Source organism: Mustela erminea, chromosome 12 (assembly GCF_009829155.1).
Source record: "Mustela erminea isolate mMusErm1 chromosome 12, mMusErm1.Pri, whole genome shotgun sequence".
Lineage (NCBI taxonomy): Eukaryota > Metazoa > Chordata > Mammalia > Carnivora > Mustelidae > Mustela > Mustela erminea.
The window spans coordinates 78588247-78605478 of record NC_045625.1 but is presented as its reverse complement, the minus strand read 5'-3'; positions in this window follow the sequence as shown (position 1 = coordinate 78605478).

Genomic DNA, 17232 nt, shown 5'->3' with positions numbered 1-17232 from the left:
AAAGGTACCCAGTGACTTGCCCCTTTTGAACCCCTCCCCAAAAAACAACAACAAAGAAGGCCACTTACAGTGGTGAAAAGACCAGTGAAGACTTCAGGATGTACATACTGAGCCCCTAGATATAAGAAAGAAACGATAAGTACCAACTAAATTGGAAGTGGGCATTCACCTACTTTAAATGAATTACAAATGGTAATTTCCTATGTTAGAGCGACTCAGAAGCACCCACGAAAGTGACCTGTGAAAGAAAACATAAGCTTTAACCATCTTCCATGACCAGAAGATACCAACACCATGTGGGCACCTGGCCAGGGAGGTAAGCCCCTTCTGGTTTCTTCAACCCCTCCTTTTCTCAATGATAGAGATGGTCTGAGCTGGCCAATTGAATAGACTCTAGACTGGAAATTAGAGAAAATACAAGCCACTTTCACCTTTCATAGTACTGATACTATGCTTTAGTATGAGAAGTTTGAAATTTGTGATTATAGCACTGAATCTGACATACAGGAGACCACATTACGCCTAAAAGCAACTGGACCTTAAAAAAAAAAAATCTACAAGTGACAAGGAAATCTCTGGGGCCGGCTCTAGGTTTTATACCAAGGCTGGCAAAGAACCAGCTCTTCAGAAGGTGTTTGAATGGTCTCTGTGGGAAAAGAATAAACTTGTCCGATTAACCCCCATATGTCCTGCTTGATCAGTAAACCAGCTTCACTGCATTTCTTCTTGTGAGTTGTTATGAGGACAAAATGAAATAACACATGTGAAAGTATGGTTGCACTATGAAGCGCCAGGGGTGACAAAACAATTGAGGCATGAGAGCGGCTTATTACTGCTAAGATCCCAGTACTGTGGGCTGCTTTGGTAACAGAACATTTTTGCATGAATCTTTTGATATACAGAGTCCAAAGAACACAAGAGCTAATACACACAATGGATACTCACTAAAGTAGAATCCAGGCTTCATCTCCAACCTGGGGTGGGGCTCTGGGAATCAGGGAATGGTGTTTGCAACTGGGTTCAAGCAAACCAAGGTCTGTGCCTTCAGTGGTTTAACAAGGGAGGATGGGACTGGTCCAGTCTGGTGGGGATGTACCTGATCATCCCCGTTGTTTAGAATTGTCCAAGAGAGGAAGGACTTCAGGGACATCAACCACGTGTGCAGACAATATATGTCAAATGTTTGTTAACCCACCATTTGCCAGAACTGATTCTAGCACCTATGCTGGCTAAGCAAGTCTTCCCCTGCTCCCTACTGTGCCAGGCCTGGCTCTTCTCTGCCAACATAATCTGCATTGGTGAAGGTGGTCTTCCCAGAGAGAGAAAAGCTGTTCTCAGCCAAAAGCATAGAGCTAAACAAAGGCTCAGTTTACTTTTATGGGGGTCAGAAACTTTCCATGGAAAACATATAAGCTCAGTAACATTGTAGACACTGGGACTGCGGTCCAGAAGAGTCCAGAGGGTAGAAAATACCTATTTTGTCTGGCAGCACAGAAAAGGGCCATATCCACTCATGTCCATGAGAGGTCAAAGTTGACTGTTCTGAGAAAGGAGAAACTGGGTAGCAGAAAGAACATGAACTACAGTAGACATGAACATCTAAGTGTGACTTTAGGTATTGCTACTTACTAACACAATTTTATTCACTTCTCTGGTCAGTTGCCTTACAGTGATAATGGTTGCGAGCCAGTCTTCGAGCTATCTGAGGACTCAATGATATGACACAGGTAGATATCTAAATGACCAACATAGGGGTGCCTGACCAACATAGTGGCTCAGTAGGTTGAGTACCTGGCTATTGATTTCATGTTCAGGTCATGACCTCAGGGTCTTGAGATTGAGCCACATGTTAGGCACTACACTGTGCATGGAGCCCGCTTAATATTCTCTATCTCCCTCTGCCCTCCCCCCACTCACACACTCTCTCTCTCAAAAACAAAATGACCAACATAATGCCTGACCACACGACAGGTGATCAGTGTGCCTTTGCCTATTTAAATACAGATTAAAGGCTTCAGGATCACAGTAGGCACAGAGCAGGCACTCAGAAATGCTCCCTCTCCCACTTTTTCTGCAGAGTGTATAATATATTGGGTGAGATATAAAAAGCATGACATCTGCAGATAATGCTTTATGAAGGAAAAAGCTTGTATGTGTAAACAGTTTTTCATGGCCAAGTAGAAAATGCATGTACTTTGAAATTATCACTTGGTATTTCTATCACCTTGAGTGAATTAATCTGTGCTGGTATTTTTTCTTCATCTGTATAAACAAAAGGTAAAGATACATTTTTTTCACAAAATTAAATGATCTATATAAAAGAATTTAAAACAGGGGTTGGCAGGCAGAAAGTTCTCAATGCAAGCTTTCTTTTCCTTATTCCTTTCTTATGCTGGGTAAGGAGGTTGGAAGCAAGGATAATCACTGAAGCGTAATATCATATACACATATATATGAATATCGTGCTCAATCTCACAACCCTGAGATCATAACCTGAGCCCAAATCAAGAGTCAGATGCTTAACTGACTGAGCCACCCACGCACCCCACCTTAAATTTCTTAGTATATTATTAACCAAATTTTAAAATTTGATGGGCAAAAAAAACAGATGAAAAGCAGATATTATTACAGGGAAAATGACAGTCCAGAGAGAAAAAGTCCTATACTGAGACACACAGTATCAAAAGCTATTTTTTATTAGTTCTCCATAAAAATAAAAGACAACGCACTGACTATATCAGAACTGTGAATGACTAATATAGTAAAATCATTCCCCAATACATATGCTGACAGTGACTTAAAATGATCTTCTTTATTAATGCTGAATCACTGTCAAAATGCTCAGAGTTAGGGATGGAGGTGGGGCTGTGGTTTGTGGATAGTCTCACAATTGGGTACTTTCTAAGTGGTGAGCAAGCTGGTCCAGTTCACACTTTCTAAGAACAGAGAATTGCTATTATCATGGAAATTTGCCCTATAGAGATGAAGGGGAAAAAGATGTTATCTTTGGCTGGAATTGGTCACTGAGCAGTCTAAATTCAAACAGAAAGCCCACAGATCTACTTCAAATGTGCTTTAGAACTGAATTAGAATCACTGTGATTTCTTCCAAGTTAACCACACTTCAGTCCAATTTGGCTAATTCCAATGGGCACTTTATAAAATACTCTTCCTTATAAAAGAAAAATAATGAAAGGCTTTCAAAAACCATATACAAGGAAATCTTTATGACTGTATATAATACATTAATCTAATTCTATTAAGAATAATTCTTAGAGTTACTTCTCAAAGATATATATCCACTCACTGACGAGATTTTTTGTTTGTTTCTCATGACTAGTCTCCAATTGAAACACCATTTTTTTTTGAAAGAAAAATGTCAAAAACACCCAAAAACTAAAGTTTACCTCTTTTCTCTGTTTCATCAAGTTAGCTTAGATGTGACCTTCCTAGAATGAATTGAGAAACTTGAACTTTCTAATATTTATAGTACATATATACTTCTTCATACTTAAGCAGTTTCAGAGTTTAGAATGAGCTTAACCAAATACTTGGTTCATTAGTCACATTTAAACTAGAATTTAAAAAAATAATTTTAGGTCTCTATACTATGTATGGCGGGAAAAATAAAAACTACTGGAGAAAAAAATTAGACATTTTCAATCTAACAAACAGATCCCTATATCTAGAGAAGGATTTTTAGTTAAAAACACGCAATATATTATGCATTGTGGAAAATAATATTAACTGGTTGCTTATGAATGTACAATTACAGAAGTTGAGGCAGTTAACTTGCCCTGAATAAGAAATGGTGAGATTTGGAAGGACTTAGGATTTAGAAGGATCAGCTCACCATCTCAGGACTAGAGGCTGAATGGACACACTTGGGGTTAAGGTTTAAAAAAACCACAAGTTTGGTGGCTTTTGAGCAAGAGGAGAGACCTGAAATCATGCAAGGACATTTTCCAGTGTTCGGAAGATAAAGCATTATGGGTTGAATAATATAACTTCTATTGTCTTTCTGCCCTATGAAATCTTTAGTAAAATGCCTGTTTTTTTTCTCTAATGCCTCACAGAGTACATTTTCTTTGAAAAGAAGTGCTGAGTTTTACTATATCATTGGGACAGAACTCTTATAGAATGACCACATTTATTCAAATATTATATGAATAATCACTTGAAAAGAATACTCGATACTGACTAAAGTCAGGAACTAAGTTCAAGTCGGAAAGTCAAAAAGAATTTTAGTGATTTCAATTGGAATTCAGTAAAATATTTGGATAATTACTTAGTACATCCATTCAATTATTTTTTTAACTACATATATTGAGCTCCTGCTATGTACTGAGCATTCTTAGTAAAAGGAAACATAGTTGAAGTAGAATTTGCTTTTGAATCTGAAGACACAACATCTTGATAAATTAATAGTTAAAAATTTCAAATCAATCTTCTTATGACAGGCAGTCTCAGTATTTTCCAACAGAAGTAAAACCGAAATTTTTTCTCCCCCTCCCACAGTCAAATTCCAAGACCCCCAAACTCCTTCCCAAGATCGACCAGTAGGCCTTTCATTGTACCCCTCTCATGATAAAATGCTTCACTACTGAGAGCAAAGGGACGCTTTCAAGAGGTACTGATATTTGACATGGGTAATGAGGCTAAATAAGAATGGCCAGGCAGAGAAAAAGGGAGCAATGTTCATGCCAAAAAAGACATCTGATACAAAGATTTTGATTACTAATGAACATGGATTGTTGGAGTGTGTGGTTCCAATACACTGGAAGTGGGGGGGGGGGGGGGGGGGGGGGGCAGGGTAGACTATGGCTATAGACTAGGGTAGATGCTTAACAGCCTGAGCAACAAACCAAAGAAAGTTTACTTCATTTTGTAGACCAGAAGGATCCAGGAAAAGTCTTTAAACAGGGAAAGAACATGATCAGATTGTTTACCAGAAAGATTACTGGCAAAGGATGGATGAAAGAGAATATATCCAGAGACTGAGATCTAACAGAGAAGTTTGTGAAGTAGTCCAGATGGTCTGTAGTAAGACAAGAGCTGCTGGAATAGGAAACAAATGCAAGGGATACTGAAGATGAAGACTTGATAATAACTGAATGATTAGAATTGGAGGCTGGGAGAGGAGTTGCCGAGAATGGCTCGAGCTTCCTAACTTAGGTAACAAGGGAAAGCAGAAATGTCCATAGAGGAAGACAGTTCACATATGGATGAGAGTGGATGATGAGTAGAGGGCCCCATTGTAAAGGACAGTGTGTACACACTGCTTCTCAGTCAGTTCTAATATAAATATTCTACTTTTCAAAATCCAAGGAAAATTTATCTTTAAAATATACAATTTCTTGGGAACCTGGGTGGTTCTTTGGTTCAGGTCATGATATCAGATTCCCAGGATCAAGTCCCACATAGGCTCCCTGCTCAGCAGGGAGTCGGCTTCTCCTTCTCCTACTCCCCCTGTTCATGCTCTCGCTCTCTCTCTCAAATAAATACATAAAATAAAAAAAAAAATTTTTTTTAAATACACAATTTCTAAAATCAAACATTGGTTGCAACTAGAAGAGAGAAAGGAATAGCTATCCTGATTGGCAAAATTCATTTTCTAAGAAAAGAGAAACAAAATCACTAAAAATTGTGATAGAGTAAAAAACCAAAAAACAAACAAACAAAAAACCAAATTAAAGATAATAACACAAAAAATAAACCAAATTTGCTTCAGTTAAAAAAATGGATTTGTACACTTAAGTCTCAATAATAAATAACGTTCTTATAGCATGCCTCAGATATTTCTATACTGCTTACTCTAAAATGCTGATAATTTCCTATATTTTATTTTTAAATAAAAGGTAAAAATTAGCTTTTATTCTTAATATACAGCATGTATAATATGTTGAACACCAGTGACCTGTTAGATACTAATAGCATTGAACTGTTTAAAAAAAAGACTACTTGTGTTTTTCAAGAAAGTTTTATATCATACAAGTAGGTTTTCCTTCTAAAGTCAAGAAAAGGATCTCATTTCCTATAATTTAAAACTGAAGTAGAACACTGCTCCCATTTTTAAATGAGTCATTTGAAAACAAGTAAGTCTACAATTATTATTGTAGTTCCATGTCAATTAGCATTCTGGTCCTACTAAAAAAGAGACCCTTCTTCAATCATGAGACCTAAGAGCAGTTTGGAGACAATTACTGAGGGCCAATGGTTTGGAAAATGGCTACAGGATTTTGCAATCAGCCATTTGGAAACAAAGGTGGGAGAGTGCACTAAAGCCGCGTGCTTTAGTTAAAGCACGGTACTTTGCATGGGTACTTTGAATGGGTACTTTGCATGGCAACTGACCACATAGTGAATAACAAATAACTTAACTCCCTTCCTTTCCAAAAATGTAGTCCTTTCCAATGTCTGGCCCAAGAACCTTATAAAGCTATCAAAAGCATTGCTATTATTGTCAGACTCCTGGCCAAATCAGTTTGGAATCAGCAAATGCCCTCCCAGGAAAATGAGTGACCCTAAAGGCTAATGTCTTTCTGATTTTTGTCTTTTATATATTTCCTTACTCCTCTGTTAGCTCTCAAATGCCTTCAAACCAATTTTTTAGCAACCTATTTTGTCCAGCTTTTCTAAGGGGATTTGTCTGAAGTACCAGGAGGAGAACTTCAGGCTTTGTTTCAGAGAAAAGATACTTGCTTGCCTTTACTTTTGGCTTTCCTTCCGCCATAACTACTCTTTCTGAAAAATCCTAAATTTTCAGTAAATTTTCAGAAAATTTACCAAGCCAAATATCCTTTCTAGAAGCATTTTTCCATTTCAGCATGCTTTTTATCTGTCTGATATCTTTAGTTTTGTATCCCATGTTTTGCCATCAACAAAGATAGGAGTAAGGATTTCCACTTTGTTATAAAATTGGTTTACATGGTGTTTATGCCAAGAGGTACTGAAAAACCCCCAATTTTAAGAATACTTCAGCTTATTCAAAAACCCCCAGCTGGAGGAACATGTTTTGAGGGATGTTCTGAGTTAGGCATCAGGAACTCACTGTCAGGGTGCCTGCGTAGCTCAGTTGGTTGAGCATCTGCCTTCGGCTCAGGACATGATCCAAGGGTCCAAGACTGACCCCAAGTTGAGCTGGGCTCCCTGCTTTGTGCAGAGTCTGCTTCTCCTTCTCCTCCCCACTTGTGCTCTCTGTCGCTATCTCTGTCTCAGTCTCTCTCAAATAAATAAAATCTTAAAAAAAAAAAAAAAAAAAAGAAACTCACTGTCTGCAAGTTCTATGTTCCTGACTGGTTAGCCTGCAGGGCATAACTGGCTTCTTAGATCCCAAAGGTCCTAACTGGATTTTCTCAGCCGGACACACAGGGAAGAGACTGAAACCCATTAGCTGACCCACATAATCTGATCACTTCTTCATTTACATATGCTTCTGACTAGTTATGCCATGAGTACATTTTTGAGGAATGATTAATCATATTTTAATATTTTACAGAAAATTCCAAACTACACTTCTACACCACAGAATTTTAACATTGCAAAACGGCACAGTTGCTTTGGCTAATTTGAGGCTTTTCCTAATAAAAACCTCTACTGGAAATCTTCCAAGATGTATTTACTACCAGTGATTACTCAGTAAAGCACTCTACCGGTATCCAGAGTGAATTTGCACTGGTCCCACTACCACTGAAATCTTGGATAAAATCCATCTATATTCTATAAATGTCTACTGAGAACCTACGAGAATGATATGCTCAAAAAGACTAATATGAGAGTGAAGGTTGATAAGTCTAGGACCAAAAAGCCGAGCATCCCATATGGAATAGGACCTAGCAAGCCAGAGTGTGGGGAGGCAAAGTGGCTACAGCACAGAAAGTAGAAGTATAGATTTGGCAGGGCTGGAGAATATATTACTAATAAGACACATTTCCCAGCAAATTTTGTAGTCTGGGTAGACTATAAATAATGTGTGATCACAGAAATTCTCAGAGAGTGAACCTTTTGCTTCTAAGTAGAAGTGTGTGTTTGGGGAAAGGGGAGGGGTGCTAAATTTCAAGTCAAATGATTCTGTTCTGCCACCAAGGATTAGTATGACCTTGGAAGGATACCCAGACTCTCAGAGTTTCAACTTCCTCAGCTATATATTGAGGATTTAAAGGATCTCCAGGATATTTCGCAGCACGAATATTTTATGATGTCATTTTCTCGGGTCCTTCTGCGATGAGAAAGAGCACTCAAGGTAAAAGAGGACTTCCAGAAGAAGTTGAAAGCAGAACAACCCCACACAAAAAGACAGCAATCTATGTGATGGGACTTGAGAGGAACAACAAGACTCTGCCTATGACTCAGCCTGCTGTGGTTTCATGCCTCCCTCTCACCTACAGTAAATCGTACAGCACTTCACCCCTTCTCTTAGTGTTGGTAGTGGAAGCAGTGTTTTAAAGCTCAGTTATCAAAGACGCTAGTTTAGTCCTTCCTTCGGATCATGGAAACTTGACTTGGTATCAACTTTTATTTTTTGTTACTCCTTGCTTTTGGGTTATTATATATGCATCCCTATGGGATCTTCCCCACACCTGTATTTGATTTGCATGTATGACTTTACTTTTGAACGGACATCTGGGTGCATTTTTTTTTTAAGATTTTATTTATTTATTTGACAGAGAGATCACAAGTAGGCAGAGAGGCAGGCAGAGAGAGAGAGGAGGAAGCAGGCTCCCTGCTGAGCAGAGAGCCCAATGCGGCACTCGATCCCAGGACCCTGAGATCATGACCTGAGCCGAAGGCAGCAGCTTAACCCACTGAGCCACCCAGGCGCCCCTGGGTGCATTATTAATACATCATTTTTTACTCTTACCTAGAGGATTTAATTCCTCATTATAACCCACTCTTTTATACAATACAGTAATTAAGTAAACAAGATGCAAACATAAGTTGAGGGGAAAAAGTAGACTTTTTTCAGAAATAAATCATTTGTGGCCATTTCAATAAGCTTAGGTGAGTAAATTAGATTGATTTTACTTCATTGAAAAATTTCTATTTTAAACTGTAAAGTAATATCTTTGCTTAGAAAAAAATGCACACATGTACCATAGATCATCTCATTTGGTTGATGCTTTTCAGCACCCCCCGCAGCCCCCGCCATTAGTACAGGTCTATGCATACAAGGGAGACAAAGCAAGGCACTAGAATATTCACTGATGAGCTAAGGATCTAATGCATGGAGGGCAGAGGCCCTAGGGCAAGAACAACAGATCTCAAGACAGTACTCTTGTTGGCCCCATTTTCTAAAGTAGCAAGTAACAGAGTAAGGAGCCGGGCTAAATAATGTTTACCTTTAACAATTTAAAAATGACTTCATGTGAAGTCTTACAAAGGCATACAATTTACTTCTTTGTAAATTATCAGCTAATTGTTTAAAAAAAAGTAAAATGTCAATGAGAACCTAATCTAGAATGCATGATTGCCATTGCCAAGAGGGAACTAGTTTAGGAACATGGCAGCTGAGATGCCAAAACGAGGGGTGAAAATGCACAAAGCATGAGGACTAGCTTCATATTCACCTTTCTGTGCCTCAGTTTACACTTTTACAAAATGGGGTTGATAACTAGCACCTAAATTTATGAAGAAATCATGAGTCTTGCATTAACTAGTGCACATAAAGCTCTTAAAACAGTGCCAATCACACAGTGTCCATTTTATTTTATTTTTTTTTAAGATTTTATTTATTTATTTTTCAGAAAGAGAGAGAGAGCGAGAAAGCACACAAGCAGGCAGAGAGGCAGGCAGAGGCGGAGAGAGAGGCAGGCTCCCTGCTGAGCAAGGAGCCCAATGCAGGACTCCATCCCAGGACCCTGGAATCATGACCCGAGCCGAAGGCAGCGGCTTAACCCACTGAGCCACCCAGGCGTCCCCACAGTGTCCATTTTAAACATTAGCTGACCACATCACTGCCAATGGTGCTGCCACTGGTGGTGTTACTATAGACACTGTGATCCTCTTGGTAAAGAACCGAAGAACACATGCTATAATTGAGAGATTCAGTATTCGATACTTTGGCTGTAGGCTTTATAGAAAAGAGGTGACACACTGAAACACACTGAAATACTCTCAAAAAGGGGGAGTATTAAAAAAGAAACCAGCAAGGAATGGTATACTAGACCAGGGTTAGCAACATCAGCGAGACTTTACCACTTACTTCCAAAGACGGGCAACAGTGAGACACCATTACCGGAACCCAGAATGACTAGCTATATAGGAGGAGGAGGGATTGCAAGGCAGGAGTTATGGTCCGTGAGAGAGATGGGGCCAGGCCATACCAACCTCACAAGGAGGAAATCACAGTCATGTATTTTCCTCCATCTTCCAGATTCATATAGGTGCTTCCACTGACATCCAACTGGGGGTCAAAGGGCACGGGGGCTCTTTAATACTGTCTATAAACATGATCTTCCTGAGCAAAAAGAAAAGTAAAGAAGGGTGGATGGACAAAGGAGAAGTACCAGCACAACTGACCACACAAAAGGGAACCAAAGATGGATACAGCGGCCATTTGAAGGGCTTATTCCATCTCAGAATAGGGAGTAAGTCTAGGCAGAGAAGAATACCACTAATATACAGAAAGATGTTGGGAAAAAACAGATTCTGAGCACTACCTTCCCCCCAAAATAAAATATATATATATATTTTTTTCCTAATAAATAGCATAAATTAGAATTGTGTCCTTCAAAAAGCTTAATTAGTCCATGTTTAGAGTACATACTCAGGGCAAAGCTCTGCATTTACATTCCAAGCTTCACTTTTCTAGCATAGTGCTTTATTCCTGTTTAAATTTTAATACTTCTGGATGGACAGTCTACCTCACCGGGTTTTAATATTTTAAAACCTCACCATGAAAGAAGAGTCTGAAGTAATGATGATGATGAAGAGAGAGGAGGGATGAAAAGGTATCTGGTCCCCAGGGAGGGGCACAAAAAGGTGACTGTAAAAAGTCACCTCACCTACTTCCCCGTTTTCTTAGGACCAGTTTATTTCCACCCTCATAAAAAAAGAAAGAAACAAGACCCTTTTGGTTTACATTTACTACAACTTGGGCCAGGATGAGGTAAAACAGGTATCAGCTGGTCAGTGACGTGCTCCAAATCTAGCCAGGTAGACAAACAGAGCTAGAACAGAGCACCAGGGAGAGCCTAAAGAGAAGACAGACTTCATTCCCATCTGTACCGGTGGTTTCCTTCTTATCTCTCAAATATACTCTAGTATGTTAAGTATATAGAATTTGTCTATCATATTATTTTCTAAGACAAACATGTCTCTATGTATCTGTAATTTTTTCGATTTATAAGTTATTTCTGCATTTACTTTTATTAATACTCTTGATTTTGTTTTATTCACCCATCTTATTTTTAAATTTCATTTTTCATTTATGTACATTACATAATTAATAATGACAACACTCCAGGCTCTAAAGCTCCCTATAAACCTCACTGTGCATCTCAAGAGTATTTACATATGGGGCATTCGTTATTGCTATTGCTCAAGTCTGCTGAGCCCTGAATTTTTATTTCCAATTTCACTCAGAGTTGTGTTAAGGGAATACAGGCATATTAACTTCTAGGTGGTTGGATTTCTTCTGGGCTGTTGCTTTGTTGTTGTTGTTTTTAATGTGTGTGTGTGTGTGTGTGTGTGTTTTTAAACAATTACTAGTCATATTCCATTATGGTCATAGAATAAGGTCCATATAATTTCTGCTTTCTAGTTTACAAATATCTGACCTCAGGATCTCTTTATAGTCTGAAAAATCATAGAAGACTTTAAAGATATTTTATTTATATGGGTTGTATCCATCAATACTTACTGAATTAGAAAGTAAAAAAGAAAAATGACAGTAATGGCCTTATTATTGCTGGATGTTAATATAACACGTTTGTGGGGGACTACATTATACAAGATTAAAAAAAAGTATAGCATCATTTTACATTTTTGCAAATCTTTTCAATGCCAAGTTTAATAGAAAAACAGGTGGACTCTCCTATCTGCTTCTGCTTTTAATCTATTTTGAGCAGTTTTGGTTGAAATATATGAAGAAAATGTAGCTTCAGGCAGCTACTTTGTGGGAAAGGGTGGTGAATCTTAATAGGCTTTTGAGGTGATTTTATTTTCTAATACATCAAAACTTGACAAGTTATCTTAAAGACAAATTTCTTAAAAGTTAGTTACAATGTGTGCAATGTGGAATCTGAAAACTACATCAACTAATCTGTCACACAAATATGTTAAAATCCATGGGTCTATCTTGCACTTTGAATGCATGAGTTGTAACATCACTTAAAAAATACTGGCTCAGTGAGTTATTTATTTTTTAGTTACAAAATTTTAAAAAATCACATTCATTAATACCATCACCAATTTCATCATGAAAGTCTGAGAACTTGTCAAGTGTAGAGTGGGGAGTACAAGTTCTCTGAAATTCTGATGTTTACTTACAAACTTGAAATTTACTTTGGCAAAAATAATCTAAGGTTTGTTTTATTCGTTTTCGATCAAATGTCTGCCAATACTTAAATCTGAAGATTTAACATTTGCTTTTAGTTTTTCCTTCAACCATAAAGTATAATCTGCTAAATAAATAAATAAATAAATAAATAAATAAATAAGGCTAGTTCAGCTTGCAACTCAAACAATTACACAGCCCTTTTCTTGAGACCACCATCCTTCTTTGGTATACAACATAAATTCCTCCTAAAATATTTCCAATTTAATCACACAGAATATTACAAAGACATGTTCTGAAGGGTTGAGAGTAAATAAAATTAATCCTCACTGTTTCATCAAATACACTCTTAAATAAAACTAATATTGTTTTCCTTTGAGTGCACGGTGGTAAAGAATTCGACTAGTTGTACAGTTTGGTGCCACGGCCTTGGTTTATTTCATGCACCAGCAGTTTTACCCATCATGGCTGCACCAACAGTGTAAATGTCCCCACAGTGAAAATGATGAATAATGCCTCACTGCTATTATGAAAACAATTTGAATGTCTTGGGTACTCTGAAAGTTCCTGAGAATGCCCAGAGATCCAGAGACCACACTTTAAAAACTACTACTAAAGTAATGAAGTGTATTTTCAGTTTGCAGAGTAAAAAAATCACCTATCTGTCAACAAATTCAGCCTTACTCTCCTAAAAATCCTGATCTTTAGTTTGTAATATTTGATGTGTCATGGATGTAGTTGTGTTTTATAGTTTCCGCTACTGTTGTCCCTGACAAATTTCCTTTTATTTACATCACCCTCATTGGCATCCTGCCCTCTGCTTTTACCATTGAAAGATTCCTCTAACTCTCTATTACTGCATGAATCAGTGTTCTCTCTCTGAAAAACTATATTATAGATCGTCCCCTTACCAATAGAATCTGACCCATCTCAACACACTTAATTAGTACTTATTAAAATACTGCTTTGTATGATATTCTCTCTCTCTTCTCTTTACCTCACTTGTGCCATGAATAATTTATATAACTATACATTATATATATATGTATGTATGTATATGTTCAGTCATTTACTTGTAACTTTTCTGTCACACTTAATGACCTACTTTTTTAATTATAAAAATTAATAATTATGCATCATTTAATAACACATGCATAATATAGCATATATCTAATAGGTTCTCCTTGTATAAAAAAGAGTAAATTAAATACAGTTTTCCTTTTTTCTAACATATTGCCTAGTTTGTATAGGTATATTCTGAGATATTTAGGAACATTATTTTGTTGTTACCATATTTAATATGCTATTTCAATATTTTATTCAAAAGATTACTTAGGGCACACTATTATCTAAATAAAGTTCTATGAAATGGGTTCAATTCTTACTACGTATGTTTCTATGCCATGGTTTTCTTACTTGCAAGTTCTTTATACTGTTTTATTAATCATTTGCCTTAATAAGTCCATGTGAGTTTTCTTAATAGAAGGGAATACAGGCTCTTTATTTGTACAGCTGTATGCCTAATTTTTTATGTTCTAAAGATATTTATTTATTTATTTATGAGAGAGAGAGAGAGAGAACACTAGCCTGGGGGAGGAGCAGAAGGAGAAGCAGGGAGCCCCATGCAGGACTTGATCTCAGGATGCTGGGTTCATGACCTAAGCCAAAGGCAGATACTTAAATGACTGAGCCACCCAGATACTCCTTATTTTTTGATCTTCTTATATATTAATGCCAACCTTAATAAGAAAAGAATATCATTGCCTTCTTTTCAAAACTGTTCAGATATTAATCTACTTTTCCTGACATTTAAGATGAAGACAAATTTGAGATCATAACTGCTACCCATTCTTTAGTAGATAATTGATTTTCTCCACGAATTTATGTGGGAATATTTTCAATCATTTCAAAATACAGCTAGGGTATGTTATTTGTCTCCTTACATTAATTTTGACTGTACATAGTAATCTTGGAGAGTCCTTTGGACTTAAAATCCTTTCTCGGTCTTTACTTGCATCATTTCTCTGATCACTGTTTAGGTCCTATTTACTCCACCACCTCTTTAGAAATTCTGATGTTGCATGTGCTGATTTCTATTATTCACCCTCTAACTCTAGTAATTTTTTCACTCATTTTTCTTATTTCTATATCTCTCAACTCTGTCCTTCTAGAAAGCATATAAAGCTTTTCCTCCTACAATACTCACTGGAACTTCTCCAGTGCACATGCTTGTCTTTGCTACTTAAATGATGTGTCAAATTTCTGCAAGTTACTACCTCTGTCCTTATAGTTTCATCTTATACAGTTCATCCCTCTTTTACCCTTGATCTGTCATCCTACTATTGCTTCATTGTATGCATTTTTATAGCAGTTATTTTTTTTCTTAACTTCAATAAAAACAGTTTTTACAAGATGTGTTCATTTTTCCTAAAAGTTGCTTAATGGCATATTCATGCCTGAACCAACAATCTAGAATCATTGGAATAGGTTGGTATGTGCATATAAAAAATAGATGCCAAAATATCTGTAAATAACCTCACATGATTACTTATTAAATATGTAGATAAAACAAAGCATAGAAAATTTGAAATGTGTAGGACTAAAGCTAATAAGAAACATATGACAGAAACCAATATACAGAAAAGTAATTAATATACAAAAGAAAACTAAAGATTTAGACATACTATGGTTCTGGATGGGAAAATAGAAGAGTTAAATATGTCAGTTCTCTAATTGTTAATCTATAAATTGAATTATAATAAGAATCCTAATGGGGGGGCACCTGGGTGGCTTAGTGGGTTAAAGCCTTTGCCTTCGGCTTGGGTCATGATCTCAGGGTCCTGGTATTGAGCCCTGCATTGGGCTCTCTAGTCAACAGTGAGCCTGCTTCCCTTCCTCTCTCTTTGCCTGCCTCTCTGCCTACTTGTGATCTCTGTCAAATAAATCAATAAAATCTTAAAAAAAAAAAAAAAAAGAATCCCAATAGGATTTTACATATGAAAAAAGTGATGAATGTTATAATGCACTAGTATTAACTAAAGAGAAATTTCATCTTAGCAGATGTTCAAATTAATTTTAATGCTATACAAATTAGGTCATGATGGTACTGATAGATCAACAGGTTAAAAACCAAAATCTAAAAGAAGACCTATAAAAACGGCATTTCAAATCAGTCAGAAAAGACTAAATTTCATTATCAATCAGAGTACCAGGATGAATCTTAGGAAATAGAAATTTAGAACCAACTTTACACTTCAAATTAAAGTACAATCTTGACTAAATTAAATTGTTAATGTAAGTTATGGACTAAAATAAGTATATTAGGACAAATTAAGTTTGAATATATTTATATTCTTCAGTAAGAGCAAGCTATGCCAAAGTACAACTAAGAGGGCCTTAATATTCCCTCTCCTGGTCTAAACTATAGGCAGGCTTCTTCCTGATGATAGGTCCCTGACCTCCTTTTCTTAGAGCATTTATTTTAGAAAACTTGCAATTATAATTTTTTTTCTCTTTCCCTCTGAGATGAAAACATTTTACAACCCAAGAATGTCTTTCTTACTGACCTGGGAGACACTCCTTTGAAATACAATTAAGAATGATAGGGCCCCTATCTCCCAGTCTCTAGACGAGAGCAGGAGCCTAACCTTGATGAGTGACAATTCCCAAACACAGATGGTAGAATTACAATGATTGCCTGCTCTCTGATGTCCAATATTTTCCTATTAACTTGTCCCAGCATTTAAAAGTCTTCCTGACTTATGTTTCAGCAGAGTTGAGGTAATTCGTTTACCCCTGTTGCAATAGTTTCTCTTGCCTAATGCAATAGCCTTAAATAAAATATTTCTTGCTTATTTACCTGATTCAGTGCAATTTTTCTTTTATACAATACACACACAAATGAGGTATGAAGATATTTTTAAAGATTAATATAATGAGTATTGGGGTGCCTGGTGTTGGTTAAGAGTCTGACTTCTGCTCAGGTCATGATCCCAGGTCCTCAGGTCGAGCCACACGTCAGGCTCCCTGCTCAGCTGAGAACCTGCTTCTTCCTCTCCCTCTGCCACTCCCCCTGCTTGTGCTCTCTCTCTCTCGTTCTCTCTCTCAAATAAATAAAATCTTAAAATATAAAGATTAATATACATGAGTACATAAAAATAAAATTTGAATTTTCCTAACAAAAATAATGATGGAATTGCTATTTTCACTGAAAGAGAAACATCATGAACTATCACTACAGAATAGTAAGAAAAATATGGTTATAAAATAAAAGAACATGCAGCACATAAATCTATTTTTGTTTGATTTTTTAAAAATTTTTTAACAAAAATAGTTATACACATAGTTACACATCTGCACAAGCACACAAAGATATACATCAATATGTTGACAGTATTTTTCCCCTTTGAGCAGTGGGATGAGAACCAATGTTTATTTTCTCCCTTGTATTTTCTTAATTTATTTCTACAACATGTATTAATTTCACTAAAAAAAGAATAGCTATGTCCATTATACAAAAATGTAAGGAGGGTCTGTCTTGAATGCTATGTTTTTATTGCCTTTTATATGGCAGAACTTTTCACTGAGTCGATGGTAACTCTTGGTTTTTGCTGATGTTTGTTTTTTTTATTCTCAAACAACGAGACATCCTGGTATTTTGAATGTTCTCAAGGCAACTTTTTTTAATGGTGTAGATGTGTCATGTTTCGGTACTGAATTCCTATTCTTAGCCCATTT